Source organism: Scyliorhinus canicula, chromosome 11, assembly GCF_902713615.1.
Source record: "Scyliorhinus canicula chromosome 11, sScyCan1.1, whole genome shotgun sequence".
In the NCBI taxonomy this organism is placed as follows: domain Eukaryota; kingdom Metazoa; phylum Chordata; class Chondrichthyes; order Carcharhiniformes; family Scyliorhinidae; genus Scyliorhinus; species Scyliorhinus canicula.
In genome coordinates, this window is record NC_052156.1 from 56,200,996 (window position 1) to 56,217,560 (window position 16,565).

General features: G+C 49.5%; 1 protein-coding gene across 5 annotated transcripts in view; it reads left to right on the forward strand.

Moving 5' to 3' along the window:
• LOC119973093 (chemokine-like protein TAFA-1) overlaps positions 1-16,565 on the forward strand; it is a 691,496-nt gene that overhangs the window by 564,840 nt on the left and 110,091 nt on the right. The gene's annotated exons all lie outside the window — the stretch shown is intronic.

Here is a 16,565-nt window from a genome sequence, read left to right on the forward strand (position 1 = left end):
ACTCTGTGCTCTCTACCTCCCCTTCGGATCCCCCTCCAATTTTTTGCTGCCCTGAGCGCGATTGCTAGCGGTTCAATTGCTAGTGCGAACAGCAGCGGGGACAGTGGGCATCCTTGTCTGGTGCCCCTGTGCAGCTGGAAGTATTGGGAGTTGGTATTGTTGGTCTGTACACTCGCCATGGGTGCGTTGTACAGGAGCTTTACCCAAGCGGTGAACCCTGTTCCAAGCCCGAACCGCTCCAGTACCTCTATGAGGTATTTCCACTCGACTCTGTCGAAGGCCTTTTCTGCGTCCAGGGAGACGATCACCTCTTGTGTTCTCTCCCCGGAGGGGGTCATTATCACGTTCAGCAGGCGCCTGATGTTCGCGGTAAGCTGTCTACCTTTGACAAAGCCCGTCTGGTCCTCTGTGACCACCTCAGGTACACAGTCTTCTAGCCTCTTGGCTAGGATTTTGGCCAGTATTTTGGCGTCTGCATTCAGCAGAGATATGGGTCTGTATGACCCACATTCCGTTGGGTCTTTGTCTTTCTTAGGTATCAGCGAGATTGAGGCCTGTGCTAACGTGGGTGGCAATGTGCCCCTAGCTAGCGAGTCTGTGAACATCTCCCGCAGGTGCGGGGCCAGCGCTGTCGCAAATTTTTTGTAGAAGTCCGCCGGGAATCCGTCCGGTCCCGGCGCCTTCCCCGCCTGCATGGAGCTAATGCTGTCCATGATCTCTCCCAGTGCTAGTGGTGCTTCCAGATCCCGTTTTCTGCCCTCTCCCACAACTGGTATGTCCAGTCCGTCAAGAAACCGGTTCATCCCAGCCTTCCCCGTTGGGGGCTCTGAGGTGTACAGCTCTTGGTAGAAGGCCTTGAAGGTTCTGTTAATCCTCTCTGGTTCTGTTTCCAACGTGCCTCTGGTATCTCTGATTTGCGCAATTTCTCTGCTGGCTGCCTGCTTTCTCAGCTGGTGGGCCAACAGGCGGCTGGCTTTGTCTCCGTGTTCGTATAGGGCCCCGCGTGCCTGGCGGAGTTGGTGTACTGCTTTCCTGGTGGAGAGCAGGTCAAAGTTCCTTTGTAATTCTTTCCTCTCCGCCAGGAGTTCTACGGTCGGGGCCTCGGAGTATTTATGGTCTACCTCCAGTATGGAGTCGACCAGCTTCTGCCTAGCCACCCTTTCCTCCCTATCTCTTTGCGCTTTGTAGGCTATGATTTCCCCTCTTAGTACGGCCTTAAGTGCTTCCCAGAACGTGGAGGGTGAGACCTCCCCGTTTTGGTTGATCTCAGTGTACTCCGCTATGGCCCGCGCTATCCTTTCGCTGAAGGCCTTGTCAGCTAGTAAGGCACCGTCCAACCTCCATTTGGGGCGCTGGGCCCTTCCCGTCTCTAGCCGCACATCCATGTAGTGTGGGGCGTGGTCTGATATCACAATTGCGGAGTATTCCACCTTGTCTATCTCTGGAAGCACCGTTTTCCCCACCACAAAGAAGTCAATTCTGGTGTACACGTTGTGTACTGGGGAGAAGAAAGAGAATTCTTTCTCCCCCGGGTGGGCGAATCTCCAGGGGTCTACTGCTCCCATCTGCTCCATATAGTGACTGAGTTCCCTTGCCATGTTTGAGGTTTTCCCCGTTCTGGGGTTTGATCTGTCCGTCGTTGGGTCCTGTACACAGTTGAAGTCCCCCCCCATGATTAGTCGGTGCGTCGCTATGTCCGGGATTTCTGCCATGGTCTTTTGGATGAAGCTCGTGTCGTCCCAGTTGGGCGCATACACGTTAACTAGGACTACCGGCGCCCCATCCAGGGCCCCGCTGACCATGACATACCGTCCCCCTGGGTCCGTAACCGTCTTTGTCGCCCTAAACATTGTCCTCTTGCCAATCAGGATCGCCACCCCCCTGGCCCTTGCCCCATAACAGGAATGATAGGTTTGTCCCACCCAGCCCTTTCTTACCCGCAGTTGGTCCTGCTCCCTCAAGTGCGTCTCTTGGAGGAAGACTATGTCGGCCCTCATGTTTCTAAGGTGGGTGAGGACTCTAGATCTCTTCACTGGGCCATTAAGTCCCCTTACGTTCCAGGTGACTATTCTGGTGGGGGGCTTCTGCCCCCTTGCTCCTGTGGGGTTAACCATATTTGTCCGGTGGACGCGCCCCTGCCCTCTGGGGTTTCCCTTTGTTAGGGGGCCGTCCAGGATGTCCACTATCACTGCTCTCCCCATGCGGTCGGGTCCCTGCGCTCCGGGGTTCCCCCTTGTCCCGGGGACACCCGCCATGGCCGTCCACTGTGTGTCCGCCACGCGGGTAGCCCCCTGCACTCCGGGGGGCCCCTTCACCCACAGACCGTACTGGGTGGGTGTTTGCAGCAGTTCCCTGTTTCGAGCCCTTGTCTGTGGCACTTTGTGGCCCTATTCCCTTTCTGGCCTCTTTTGTCCCTTCGTCCCTGCATTTCCCCTCCCTGGTCTCTCGCCCCCCGAGTGCCCCCCCCCCCCGCTCTATCCCTTTCGGGGATACCCCTGTGTACCCCTCCATTGCCCCTCTCTCCCCCATTCCTGTCCCCATTTGCTCTCCCACCTTTGATGGGTGATCCCCCCCCTCCCCTGCCTGGCGCCTCCCCCCTGTTGGGGGTGCGCTGCGGCCCTGCTCTGTTGCGCGCCCCCTTCGCTAGCTTTCCTGCTAGCACGGTGGCTCCCCGCTCGGAGGTTGCTGTCCCCCTTCCCCTCTCCCCTCTCCAGTACTCCCGTTCCCTCGTGCCGGGGCCTGGCCTCCCACCTGGAGCGGGCCCTTGGGCATTGGGTTGTTTTTCCTGGGTGCTCCTGCCAGGGGGGAGGGGGCTGGCTTTGCCTCGCCCCTCCCCACCCCCCCGTCGGCATGACGTATCTCCTTGCCATGGGCCCCTCGTCCCTACTTCCCATGGCGTTTTTCCAGCCCGTGCTCCTCAACGAATCTATTCGCCTCGGCAGGGGCTGTAAAGAAATATTCCTTGTGTTGGTATGTGACCCAGAGTTTTGCTGGGTACAGCATACCAAAACGTACTTTGTTCTTATAGAGAGCTGCTTTCGCTCTGTTGAACTCCGCCCGTCTCTTAGCTATGTCCGCTCCAAAATCCTCGTAGATTCTGATGGCGTGCCCGTCCCAATTGCAGGCTCTATTCTCCTTGGCCCAGCGCAGGATTGTCTCCCTATCCCGGTACCGGTGCAGTCTGGCTATAACTGCTCTCGGTTTTTCCCCTTCCTTGGGCTTCGGGCGCAGTGACCGATGAGCTCTGTCCATTTCCGGTGGGGTGGGAAAAGTTTCCCGCCCCACTAAGGAGCCCAGCATCGCAGCCACGAATGTTGTGGGATTTCTACCCTCTATCCCCTCTGGCAGGCCCACTATCTTAATGTTTTGCCTTCTCGAGTTGATCTCCTGGTCGTCTACCCTGCCCTTCAGGCTCCCCTGTGTTGCACTCAGTTTCGCCATTTCCCTCTCCAGGGACATGACCCGGTCGCTCACGTCAGTCGCTGCCTTCTCCAGCTCTTTAATGGTTGCCCCGTGGGCTTCCAGTATCTTCCCTTGGGCATCCACTTTCTCCTCCATTCTGGTCAGAGCCTGCTGCACCCCTGACATGGCCCTGGTCATTGCTGCCTGTGCTGCGGCCTCTGTGTCTGCTTTTAACTCTGCCTTGATTGCCTGCAGCTGCTCCCTCACCACCTCTGCAATGGCTTCCTTCCAATTCACGCCCCCCTCTAACCCCAGGGGAGAGGTTGCCCGCCCGTCCAGCCCTTTTGGATGCGGCGATACATTCTTCCCGCTGCTTCGCGTGTTGACTCGTTCGCCCAAGCTGGTTTGCCCTTTGCCCCGTCCACCTCCGGTGCCCCCTTTCTCTTGGGTCCCTTCTGGCATTTTTTTCTCCCCCTTCCCCTTCATCGTTTCTTCTCTCCTTGTTCTTCTTTTCCCCCTTTTCCGCACCCTATTTTAATTTTATTTATATATATATAAAAATATATGTATATATTTTTTTTTTTTAAATGAAAAATTTATTTCCTCCCTTCTTTCCTTTACCCCTTTATTTCACCCCTTTTCTCTTTACCAGTTTTCTTTTGGGTTTTTATTTTAAAAAAAAGAACAGAAATATAAGTCTCTTTTTTCTTTTGTTTTCTCTCTCCACTCGCCCAGGAGAGAGAGAGAGAGAGTCCCCCTTTGTCCTTGCCACGTGGTGGTCACTGCAGTTGGGGGGAGGGGGAGGGGCGAGTGGGGCTGCTGGTTGGGGGGTTGGGGGGGGGGGGTTTGTGTCCCCGCTGCTGGTTGGGGGGGGGGGGGGGGGGGGGTTGGTGTCCTCGCTGCTGGTTGGGGGGGGGGGGGGGGGGGTTGGTGTCCTCGCTGCTGGTTGGGGGGGGGGGGGGGGGGGGAGTTGGTGTCCCCGCTGCTGATTGGGGGGGGAAGGTGGTGTCCCGCTGCTGGTTTGGGGGGGGGAAGAGGGCCCGCCGCTACCGCACCGTTCCCGGCCCGCGTGGGGGGGGGGGGGGGGGAGAGAGGGGTTGGACCTGCCGCTGCTGGGCCTCCCTGTCGCCGTCGCTCCTCGCCTCCGCCTTCCGCCGCCGCCCGCTCCTCCTCAGCTGCCGCCCGCTCCTCCTCCGCTTCTCCTCCGCTTCTCCTCCGCTGCCGCCCGCCGCTGCCGCCCGCCGCTGCCGCCCGCCGCTCCTCCGTTGTCGCCCGCTCCTCCGCCGTTGCCGCCCGCTCCTCCTCCGCCGTTGCCGCCCGCTCCTCCTCCGCCGTCCGGCCTGTCGGGGGGGTTCCTTCCTGGCGCTTGCGGGAGCCCCTCTCCCTGCGACCTCCTCGCTCGCCGCCCGGAAGTCCTGGCTCCTTATATTATTGGGTTAATAATCCAGAGAGCTGAAAATGTGAAATCAGTTTTTTAAATAATTAATTTAAATAAGTGATTATGGAACTGTCACATTGTCTGGTTTAGCAACAATATTCAGAGAGGGGGATATGTGACTCCAGTCCCACATCAAAATAGTTATCTTTTAACTGCCCTATAAAGTAGCCTGCAAGCCACTCTGTTGCATAAAAACTAAAAATGGACCAGTAAGGTCGATGACTGCAGAGCCTGCTTGACCTGGTCGAAAGACTTCCTCTGGGAATCTTCCCACTTCCAAAGTTGGTGCATTTTTCTAAATTGATGCAGGGGTGCCAAGATGGTCGACAGGTAGGACAAAAAGCGGCCATAAGACTTGATCATTCCAAGAAAAGACTGAAATTCCGATGCACTCGTTGATTCCGGAACCAGTTTTATTGACTTTACTTTATCTTCAACCGGATGAAATCCCCTTCACAACAACTCTGAAACTTAAATATGTCACCTCATCAGTCTGAAATGTGCAATTCTCCCGCTTTAACCAAATGCCAGCTTCTTTAAACCTCTCAAGGACTTCGTCCAAATTCACTTTGTGTTCCTCTTGTTTTGCGTCTGTCACTGGGACATCGTTCAGATACACAACCATCTTCAGAATTCCCTACGAAAGGCTTCAATTGTGCGCTGGAATATTGCACAGGCCAATGAGATACCAAATCCAGTATATTGGGTAATCTTGTATATTGGAACAAGCCTTTTTGGATATTTATAGTAACAAGTTTTCTTGATTCATCTTCTAGTTCAATCTGATGATACGCTAGGCTTAAATCTAACTTGGTGTATTTAAGGCCTCCTGCCAATTTAGCATATAAATTTTCTATCCTGGGTATATATTTATCTACATTAACAACCCTGTCCACCGTCAATTTATAATCGCCACAGATTCAGACTGTGCGGTCCAGCTTCAACACTGGGACGATGGTTGCTGTCCATCCTGAAAAGTTTACTGGAGTAATTATCTCCAGGTCGTCCAGATGCTTAACTCTATCTCAATTTATGGTGTAGAACATAAGGCACTGGTCTGGCATGAAATAATTTTGGTGTTGCTTGTGTCTAATCTTAGATCTTTGCCGTCACACCTTTGATGCTGCCAACTTTCTCTGGAAGACTTTGTGGTATTACTGTAAAAGTTCCTGGAAACTCCCATCAGAGATATTGAATATTTTTAACCAATTCAATTTTATTTTCTTCAGTTAATCATGTCCCATGAGACATGGCATCTTTCCCTCCACAACAATCAAAGGCAGCTGGGTTGACTGACATTGGTATAAAGCCTATGTCCCAGAATAGGTGGCTAAGGTAACAGAAGTACCGCTGAGATTCACAGGTTGCCGTCCTCCCCGCAGGTCTGTTCACCAACCACTGTGGCAGTTGCCCCTGTATTGACCTCCATTTTGAGTGGATGGCCATTGATGATGAGGGTGATCTCAATGAGGTGTTTTGCTTAATCTCACCGTATTAAGATTGTAGACATCCTGAGCGGGATTCACCGATCCTCCGCGGCGGAATTGCGCCCTGCGCAGGGGCAGAGAACAGCCGTTCATGCCGGAAATCTGGCACGCCAGCACTTCCGCGATTCTCCGTGGACTCGCCAGTCACGCGCACACGGTCGATGCGGCGCCAGTCGGGGAACATTGGAAGAAGCCCCTGCGGCGATTCTCCGCGGTCGACTGGCTGAGTTCCCGCCAGTGTGGTTTGCATCTGGTACCACCCGCCGGGAGCTCAGACCCGCGGCCACAGTGGCGGTCCTGGTGCGGGGCAGGGGGAATCTGACTCCAGGGGGGAGGGCCTCAGCGGTGGCCAGACCCACAATCAGGGGCCACCGATCGGCAGGCCATCGCAATCTGTGGGGGACCTATCTTACTCCGCACAGGCCCACTGTGTGGGTCCGCCATGTCGGTGGCGCCTGAGCCAAAGTGGGCCGCCGCACGCATGCGCGTGCCCGCTTCCGTGCGCATGCGTGACAGCGTGGCTGGCCAGCATGGCCCCGCCGGCAGCCAGAGGTGTGGGATGCACGCCGGGGACCTGATAGCCCCCTGGAAAACGGGGAATCACCCCGATCTTTTGAGGAAAAAGTCCGGAGTGATTCTCCCCTGTTTTCCGACGGGCGTGGGGACTTTGGCCCCAAAAGGGAGAATCCCGCCCAGATTCTTCGGGTGCTTCCTCAAGCTTGTTGACTGGAGTCGCCATCATTTTTTAGGGAAACTTGTATTCGACAGCCTGCCTCTGCACCTGGCTTTTCAAATTACATCTGAAACAGCTGAATTCTTGATACCTGCATCTGTCCCTGGAGTGTCTCCCCCACAACAGTAACAAACCTCTCTGCCAAATTCACAATTTGCCGACATTTGTCGAAGTCTGACTACAGAAGCAGATACTGTTTCACCTAGACCTCTGATGGCTGTATGAAACTGCTATCTCTACATAATAATGGAGGGTAGGGAGTTATAATGGTCCCTCAGTAATTGGACAAATTTATTAAATTAGTCCGGAACCTCTGGAGATGTTAACTTTCCATGTAGTTGCATGCTCATGGGCCACAAACAGTAAGTAATAATATTTTGTCTGTCTTCCGCTGATATTTAATTGACAGTGAAAATGGATTGAAGCCTTTCGACATATTGGCCCCAACTTTCAATCTCCCGATCAAAGATGTCAACTTTTCTGAATAGTGGCACCACTTTTCGACTGCAGATGATCTTTTACCTTATTGGTAATCTGAGAGATTCTTCTCCTGTCCTTCCAAACTTTCAAAGATTTCCTACAACTGGCTTGTTTCGCTCAACACAACAGACATTTATTGAATTAAGAAGAACTATATACACAGGACAGCCCAACTACAACACAGGTCTTGTCCCCACGATTCCCGGGCCAACTCTGACCAAGCCCCAACATCCAGAACCACGCCTAAACCCCTGATAGTTAACGTTCATTCACTCCATCTCCATGGGCTGAGGCCCATCATCTGGCCTGCAAAATATCACCTCTTCAAGGGGCCATGCTACCACAGAGACAAAATCCCATTACCCACTGTGAACCCCTTGCATTGTACTGCATGGCAGATCCCCAATGCTAAATAGGATGGATTAAGAAGAGAATGTTCAATACTGTGAGCCATCAGCAACAGCAGAATCATATTAACCCCAGAATCTGTAACCTCAACAACAGGAATGTTGGTTGCATATCCCTGTCTCCTCCATCATCATCAAGCCAGTAGATTAACCCTTGTTCAATAAGTAATATAGAAGAGAAACATCAGAAACTGTGATGCCAATTGAAGCTGCAGCTTTAGGATTAGCTATGTGCTGGACAGAAATCTGAAGATAATGTTCCATAATTAACCACTTGCTAAGCTGTTCCACTGCAGTTGCCACAGTGGTATTCCTAAAACTATGAATGATTACCCAGATGTGTCCTGACAGCAAAAGACAGGCCAAAATCCAAACCAGCCAATCCCCATCCTATCAACCTGTTGCCAATCATCAGCAAAGTTATGGAAAAAGTAGTTAACAGTTCCATCATGCAGCTCTTATCCTTCAATAAAGTGCTCACCAATGTTGAGTTTGGGTTGTATGAGGGAACGCTTGACTCCAGATCTCATTCCAGCCTTGGGTCAAACATGGACTCAAGACCTGAATTCGCGAGGTGAGGTGAAACTGACTGCTCTTGATGTCAGAGTAACTTTCGACTGAATGTAGCACCAAGGAGCCCTAGGAAAACGGAACTGAAGGAGAATCGGGAGGAAGATTCCAGTATCATATATGCTACACAGGAAGATGGTTGTGGTTATTGAAGTGGCTAGCACTGTCGCCTCACAGTGCCAGGGACCTGGGTTCAATTCTGGTCTTGGGTGACTGTCTGTGTGGAGTTTGCATGTCTCCCCATGTTTGCGTGGATTTCCTCCCACAGTCCAAACATGTGCAGATTAGGTGGATTGGCCACGCTAAATTGCCCCTTAGTGTCAGGTAAGGTGGGCATGATGTGGAGATGCCGGCGTTGGACTGGGGTGAGCATAGTAAGAAGTCTTACAACACCAGGTTAAAGTCCAACATGTTTGTTTCAAACACTAGCTTTCGGAGCACTGCTCCTTCCTCAGGTGAATGAAGAGGTATGTTCCAGAAACATAGATATAGACAAACTCAAAGATGCCTGACAATGCTTAGAATGCAAGCATTTGCAGGTAATTCAGTCTTTACAGATCCAAAGGTAGGGGTAACCCCAGGTTAAAGAGGTGTGAATTGTCTCAAGCCAGGGCAGTTGGTAGGATTTTGCAAGCCCAGGCCAGATGGTGGGGGATGAATGTAATGCGACATGAATCCCAGGTCCCGGTTGAGGCCGCACTCATGTGTGCGGAACTTGGCTATAGGTTTCTGCTCGGCGATTCTGTGTTGTCGGGCGTCCTGAAGGCCGCCTTGGAGAACGCTTACCTTGAGATCAGAGGCTGAATGCCCTTGACTGCTGAAGTGTTCCCTGACTGGAAGGGATCATTCCTGCCTGGTGATTGTCGCGCGATGTCCATTCATTTGTTGTCGCAGCGTCTGCATGGTCTCGCCAATGTACAACACTTCGGGACATCCTTTCCTGCAGCGTATAAGGTAGACAACGTTGGCCGAGTCACACGAGTATGTACCGCGTACTGGTGAGTGGTGTTCTCACGTGTAATGGTGGTACCATGTCGATGATCTGGCATGTCTTGCAGAGATTGCCATGGCAGGGTTGTGTGGTGTCGTGGTCGCTGTTCTGAAGGCTGGGTAGTTTGCTGCCAACAATGGTTTGTTTGAGGTTGCACGGTTGTTTGAAGGCAAGTAGTGGGAGTGTGGGGATGACCTTGGCAAGATGTTCACCTTCATCGATGACGTGTTGAAGGCTGCGAAGAAGATGTCGTAGTTTCTCCGCTCCGGGAAAGTACTGGGCGACGAAGGGTACTCTGTCGGTTGTGACCCGTGTTTGTCTTCTGAGGAGGTCGGTGCGGTTTTTTGCTATGGCGCGTTGGAACTGTTGATCGATGAGTCGAACGCCATATCCCGTTCGTACAAGGACATCTGTTCAGCGTCTGAACAGATCCTATGTATACAGAGGGCTTGTCCGTGGAGATGGCTTCTTTAATGTGTTTAGGGTGGAAACTGGGGAAGTGGAGCATCGTGAGGTTGTCCATGGGCTTGCGGTAAAGCAAAGTGCTGAGGTGACCGTCCTTGATGGAGACAAGTGTGTCCAAGAATGCAAGTGATTTTGGAGAATAGTCCATGGTGAGTCTGATGGTGGGATGGAACTTATTGATGTCATCATGCAGTCGTTTCAGTGATTCTTCGCCGTGGGTCCAAAGGAAAAAAATGTAATCGATGTATCTGGTTATAACGTCTGTTGAAGTTCCTGTGCGGTGAGGAGGTCTTGTTCAAACTTGTGCATGAAGATGTTGGCATATTGAGGTGCAAATTTGGTCCCCATGGCTGTTTCGTGCGTCTGGATGAAGAACTTGTTGTCGAAGGTGAAGACGTTGTGATCCAGAATGAAGCGGATGAGTTGCAGAATTGCGCCTGGAGATTGGCAGTTGTCGGTGTTGAGTACCGAGGCTGTTGCAGCAATGCCGTCGTCATGGGGGATGCTGGTGTAGAGTGTCGAGACATCCATTGTGACGAGGAATGTTCCTGGTTCAACTGGTCCATGGGTGCTGAGTTTCTGTAGGAAGTCCGTTGTGAGGTGAGGTTACGGGGTTAGAGGTATAGGGCGGGAGAGCAGGCCTGGGAAGGATGTCCTTTCGGGGGGTCATGCAGACTCAATGGTCGAATGGCCTCCTTTTGCACTGTAGGGATTCTATGGAAAGTCAATCATAGAATTATAAAATTCTATGGTGTAACATGGTGTTGGTACACCCACAGTTTTGTTAAGCAAAGACTGCTAGGATCTTGACCTAACAGCAGTGAAAGAACTTTGACATAGTTCCAAATCAGGATGGTGCGTGGCTCGGAGGGAAACTTGTAGGTGGTGGTGGTGGTGGGCCCATGCTCCTGTTGCCCTTGTCCTTCTAGGTGGTAGAGACCATGGGTTTGGAAAGTGCTGTCAAAGGAGTCATGGTGAGTTGCTGCTCGGAATTTTGTATATGGTAGACACTGCTGCTTCGATGATGAAGGTAGTGAATATTTAAAGCAGATAATGGGGTGCCAGTCGAGCAGGCTGCCTTGATAGTGTCAAGCTTCTTGAATTTTATTAGAGCTTGCACCCATCCAGGTATATCATTTGTGGATGGCAGACAAGGCTTTGAGGGGTCAGAAAGTGTGTTACCCAATCCGGAATTCCAAGCCTCTGACCTACTGTTCTAGCCACAGTATTTAATTGGCTGATCCAGTTCAGTTTCTAGTCAGTAGTAACCATCAGGATGTTGATAGTGGGGGATTCTGCGATGGTAATGCGATTGAATGTCAAGGGAACACAGTTAGATGCTGTCTTGTTTAAGATGATAATTGCCTGGCACTTGTGTGGCACAAATATTACTTTCCACTTAACAGCTCATGTCTGAATGCTGTCCAGGTCTTGCTGCATATGGACACAAACTGCTTCAGTATCTAAGGAGTTGCGAATGGTACTGAACAGTGTGTAATCATCAGTGAACATCCCCCTTTCTGACCTTATGTTGGAAGAAAGGTCATTGATGAAACAGCTGAGACATTCTAGGATTTACTCATGGAATAAATAAATATAGCTCAATTAAAGGAGTTACTTGTATCCAAAGACCAAATTTAATATCAATTTATGGCAGTTTTAAAAATATATTCCACACTTAATTACTGTTTTGTATTGGGGTTGAAGCAACACCATTTTTGGCTCTACTTTGAAGATTCTGGGCGGGATTCTCCCTCAATTGGCGGGGCGGCCTGTACCAGCGGCAAGAGCGGCGCAAACCACTCCGGCGTTGGGCCACCCGGAAGTTATGGAATCTTCCACACTTCTGGGAGTTAGGCCAGCGCTGAAGAGGTTGGCGCCGTGCCAACTGGCACCGAAGGGCCGCCGCGAGTAAGCGCATGCGCAGGACGGCCGACGTGTTCTGGCGCATGTGCAGAACCGCCATCTTCTTTCCTGCACTTGCGCAGGGGGTTTCTTCTCCGCACCGGCCATGAAGGGAGCCTTACAGAGGCCGGCGGGGAGGGTAGGAGTGCCCCCACGCAGATCAGTGGGCCCCGATCACGGACCAGGCCACCGTGGGGGCCCCTACTGGGGCCGGATCCCCACGCTGCCCCCTTCCCCCCCAAACCGCCCTCCAAGCCAGGTCTCACCGGGATGGACCATGTCTATTTCACGCCGGCGGGACTGGCCGAAAACGGGTTGCCGCTCGGCCCATCGGGGCCCGGAGAATTGCAGGTGGGGCCGCTGCCAACGACCACCGACTGGCACGGCGCAATCCTCTCCCCCGCCCGAAAACCGGCGCCAGAGAATTCGGCAGCTAGTGTCGGAGCGACGGGGCGGGATTCTCGCTGTCCTCCCCGGTGATTCTCCAACATGGCGGGGGGGGGGGGGGGGGGGGGGGGGGGGGGGGTCGGAGAATCCCGCCCTCTTTCACATCATTGAAAAATAGTTTCAGATGAACATCCATGTAAAAGTGGCAATTAACTCTGATGTCAGATACAATGGTGTGTTACAGTTCACTCAAGGAGTCCAGGTTGCTGTGTCAACATTCACCTTTTACAAGCTTTTTGTATCTGAAGCAATGGATAGTGATGTCGAAGGCTCCAATTTTCTTTCCATCACATGGCTAACCAGGTATCTCCCCTGCTCTTACTACCTTCCATTAGCGAGATTTGGAAGAATTTGGTTGTGTTACGCATGTACCTTCCTTGGCCATCCAGTCCTTGGTGGCACTCAAAACAAAAGCTTTTGGCGAAAACGCTGGATGCTATCCACTCCATCACAACCTCTCAATCATTCACTAGAAGTAACCAATCAATATATAATGGTACCAACAGGCCTAATTGTGTATTATGCTATTATCCCAGCTGATGTTACTGCTGTACAATTAGGTCCCAGGATGGAACTCTGACTCGATAGATCATAACCTTTATTTTTTTTGTTTAAAAATGTGGATGAAGTTATTTATTAAACAAGAAAGTATTAACTATAATGCTATCCTCCTTCGTCTCACCTATCTTAACAGGTGTCCACAAACTCTCCTTTTAGAATTCCTCTACCTTGCATTTTCGTGTGCATTCAAACTTCCAAAAAATCTCTCAGGTGTCTAACCATGCCAACAGTACATTATTGTTTCACAGGCTGCAGTAAGATGTCACACAACGTTTGATTTACCTCGGATGGCTTTAAATCTGGTTCTTGCAGCTATCTCTGTCTCTGCGTTTTACTTGAATTCTCCTGAGCAGGACCTTGTTCAACTTCTTTGCATTGTTCTTTCTTTGGCTAAACTGTCTTCCTGACAAATTCTTTTTGTCCTCAACTCCCTGGTTTCTAGACTTCCTTTTGTTCTTTTGGGAAGTCTGCTTTCTCGAGCTCCCCAGTCCTTTCCAGCTTCACCCGAGTCCAGCTTAGGACTAACTCAAAAGTTCTGTCTATCATAGAGTGGCCTAGAGTTGCTCAGCAACAACTTAATTTTCCTTTGAGCCCTATTGGTTTTCATGTCGTAAACCTTATCACCATGCAAGCATCGAAATCAAACTGAAACCCTTTCAAATATAGGAACACAAAATTAAAATTATTTCAAGCTATATCCTGTTTCCAATATCCACAAATGCAAATATAAATTACTTAAAACAATCTCTGTATCCTGACAAATGGGATGCATTTCACAAGTAGTTGATTATAAGTCACTCATGTTATTTCAATGTTTGTACAATAGGTCCGAAAGCTACATTTAAATATTAATGCAGAGTAAGCAAGCCTCCTCTTCTGAAGCTTTGCTAGTTGAGAGTGAGGACCAGATATTGTTTCAGTAAAGTGTTCTAACCCCCGTTTTTGACTTCCATTCTGCTGTGGGAGCACAGCCTCACTGAATTTACCCTAATATTTGCTGGTCGCTATCCAGCTTCAGAAGGACATTGATACATTGCGAACAGAATCAGAAAATATTTTTTCAGTCTTCATTCACTGAAGAAAAATTGAAATGCTAGATTAACCATTGTCTTGAGGAAGGAATAATGGAAATACAAACAATTTTATTTAACTTGTTTAGTGAATACTGAACTATAGGATATTAATACTAACTTTTTAAATATAAATTTAGAGTACCCAATTAATTTTTTCCAATTAAGGGGCAATTTAGTGTGACCAGTCCACCTACCCTGAACATCTTTGGGTTGTGGGGGCAAAACCCTCGCAAACACGGGGAGAATGTGCAAACTCCACACGGACAGTGATCCAGAGCTGGGTTCAAACCCGGGACCTCGGCGCCGTGAGGCATCAGGGCTAACCCACTACACCACCATGCTGCCCTATGTTAAGACTAACTTAACAAATTTACTCAAGATTATTGGAAAATACAAAACATATTTTGAGTAAAATATTAACATTAGAAATTGAATGGCAGATTTTCAAGGTGAGTATAGACAGAGGTTGCCAAACACACCATGGTACAAATTGATCTCCTAATGCTAGGACAATGTAAATCTTACCTGCAGGAAACAGTCCACTAAACTTCAATAATGCACCTGAAATGACAAGTGTACAGCTCGAACAATTTTGATATAAGGAAGGAGCCTTCTGAATATTTCTGTTGGGAAACTAAAGAAATTCTAGTCCATGATGCATGGTTCATTATAAGTGGGATGCATGAGCTGAGTGGACTTCTATTGCATTGTTGTATCCTTGTATTCACCTTGTCAGTTTGGTACAACTGCACTTTTTAATTCAGATCTGCTAATCTCATTATCATCTTCACAGATTTTGTGGGTCAGTGATGTGGAATAATATCCTTAACTAGTTTGAACCTGTGACACTGTCCGACTCAGTTTAATTTGAAGTGGTATTTCAGATATAACCTTTTCATGCACCACAGCAACTCACTTGAACTTCTTTAGCAGCAATTTTCAAACCCGCAACCTCTACCTAGAACAAGGACAACACATGCAATGGGAACACCACCACCTGCAGGTTCCCCTGCAAGTCACACATTTGGGATGATATCACAGTTTGTCCACTGTTGCTGGGTCAAATTTGGGAACTCTCTCCCTAACAGCACTGTGGTTGGGTGTATCTACATCATATGGACTGCAACGGTTCAAGAAGGCGACTCACCATCACCTTTTCAAGGGAAATTAAGGAAGGACAACAAATGCAGACCTAAGCAAGGTCACCCACATCCCACAACATTTTTTTTTAAAATCCCGAAGCTATCTTTTAACCCTCTCTAAGACTGTCTACCAGATGGCATCTTTCAAGGTCGAAGGTTCCATATTGCCCCAGTCTTTCGTAAGAAAGTGAAACTCTCACACTTGGACTCTGACTGGAGGTTCTGTTCCCCTCTGCTTCTGTTTCCCTTGTGTCTCACGTGACAGAACTGGACACTAGTTCTTGCCACTACTATGAACAAGGACGATTCCAGAAGGTAGAACTATTAGGAAAGATTAAACAGGTTGGCCACTTTTCTCTAAAAAATAGAATATAGAGAGAACTCTATAGAGGGCTTTAAAGTGATGAAGGGGCTGAATTATGAAGATATTTTGGGGAAAGGGTGTTCAACAGTAGGGATCATAAATATAGGATATTCACCAATAGGGAATGTGAAGAAACTCCCTCAACTAGAGAGTGTTGATAAGGCAGACTTGCTGGAGTGGTTGAGGTGGATAGCATAGATGCCTTAACAGTGGAGAATTAGATAGGTTACTTTTATTTTGTGGGAATCTGAGTATTGCGGGCAAGGTCAGCATTTGTTGCCCATCCCTAAATGTCCTTGAGAAGTACCCAATGGAGAAACAAGTAAAGATTTATGCCGATCAGCTAAGTTGAAGTAGGGCGAGCAAAAGCTGGAGTGAAGCATGAGCACTGGTTTAGACCATTGAATGGGCAGCAGGGTAGCATGGTGGTTAGCATAAATGCTTCACAGCTCCAGGGTCCCAGGTTCGATTCCCGGCTGGGTCACTGTCTGTGTGGAGTCTGCACGTCCTCCCCCTGTGTGCGTGGGTTTCCTCCGGGTGCTCCGGTTTCCTCCCACAGTCCAAAGATGTGAGGGTTAGGTGGATTGGCCATGCTAAATTGCCCGTAGTGTCCTAATAAAAGTAAGGTTAAGGGGGAGGTTGTTGGGTTACGGGTATAGGATGGATACGTGGGTTTGAGCAGGGTGATCATGGCTCGGCACAACATTGAGGGCCGAAGGGCCTGTTCTGTGCTGTACTGTTCTATGTTCTAATGGCCTGTTTACATCCTGTAAATTTCATGTAATGCCCACTCGAGAGGTATTAACAAAAGTTAATACTTTGGTTTTTCTCACTATGAATTATTTTTTTATCATTAAAAAAAGTTATGCAAATAATTTAAAGAAATGAAACTATTTCATAATACCTGGTTTCCAACCGATCCAGATTCTGTTTTTGGGTAATCTTTTCCTGCCAGCATTTGAGGTTAGTTTACAATGTGATTTGTCATTAATGATCTAAAGTTAAACCTTCTAAAGAGACCCATTAGAATCATAGAAATCACAGCGCACAAAGAGTCTCTTTGGCCCAATATATCTCTGCAGCTGTTGAATCTTGAACTG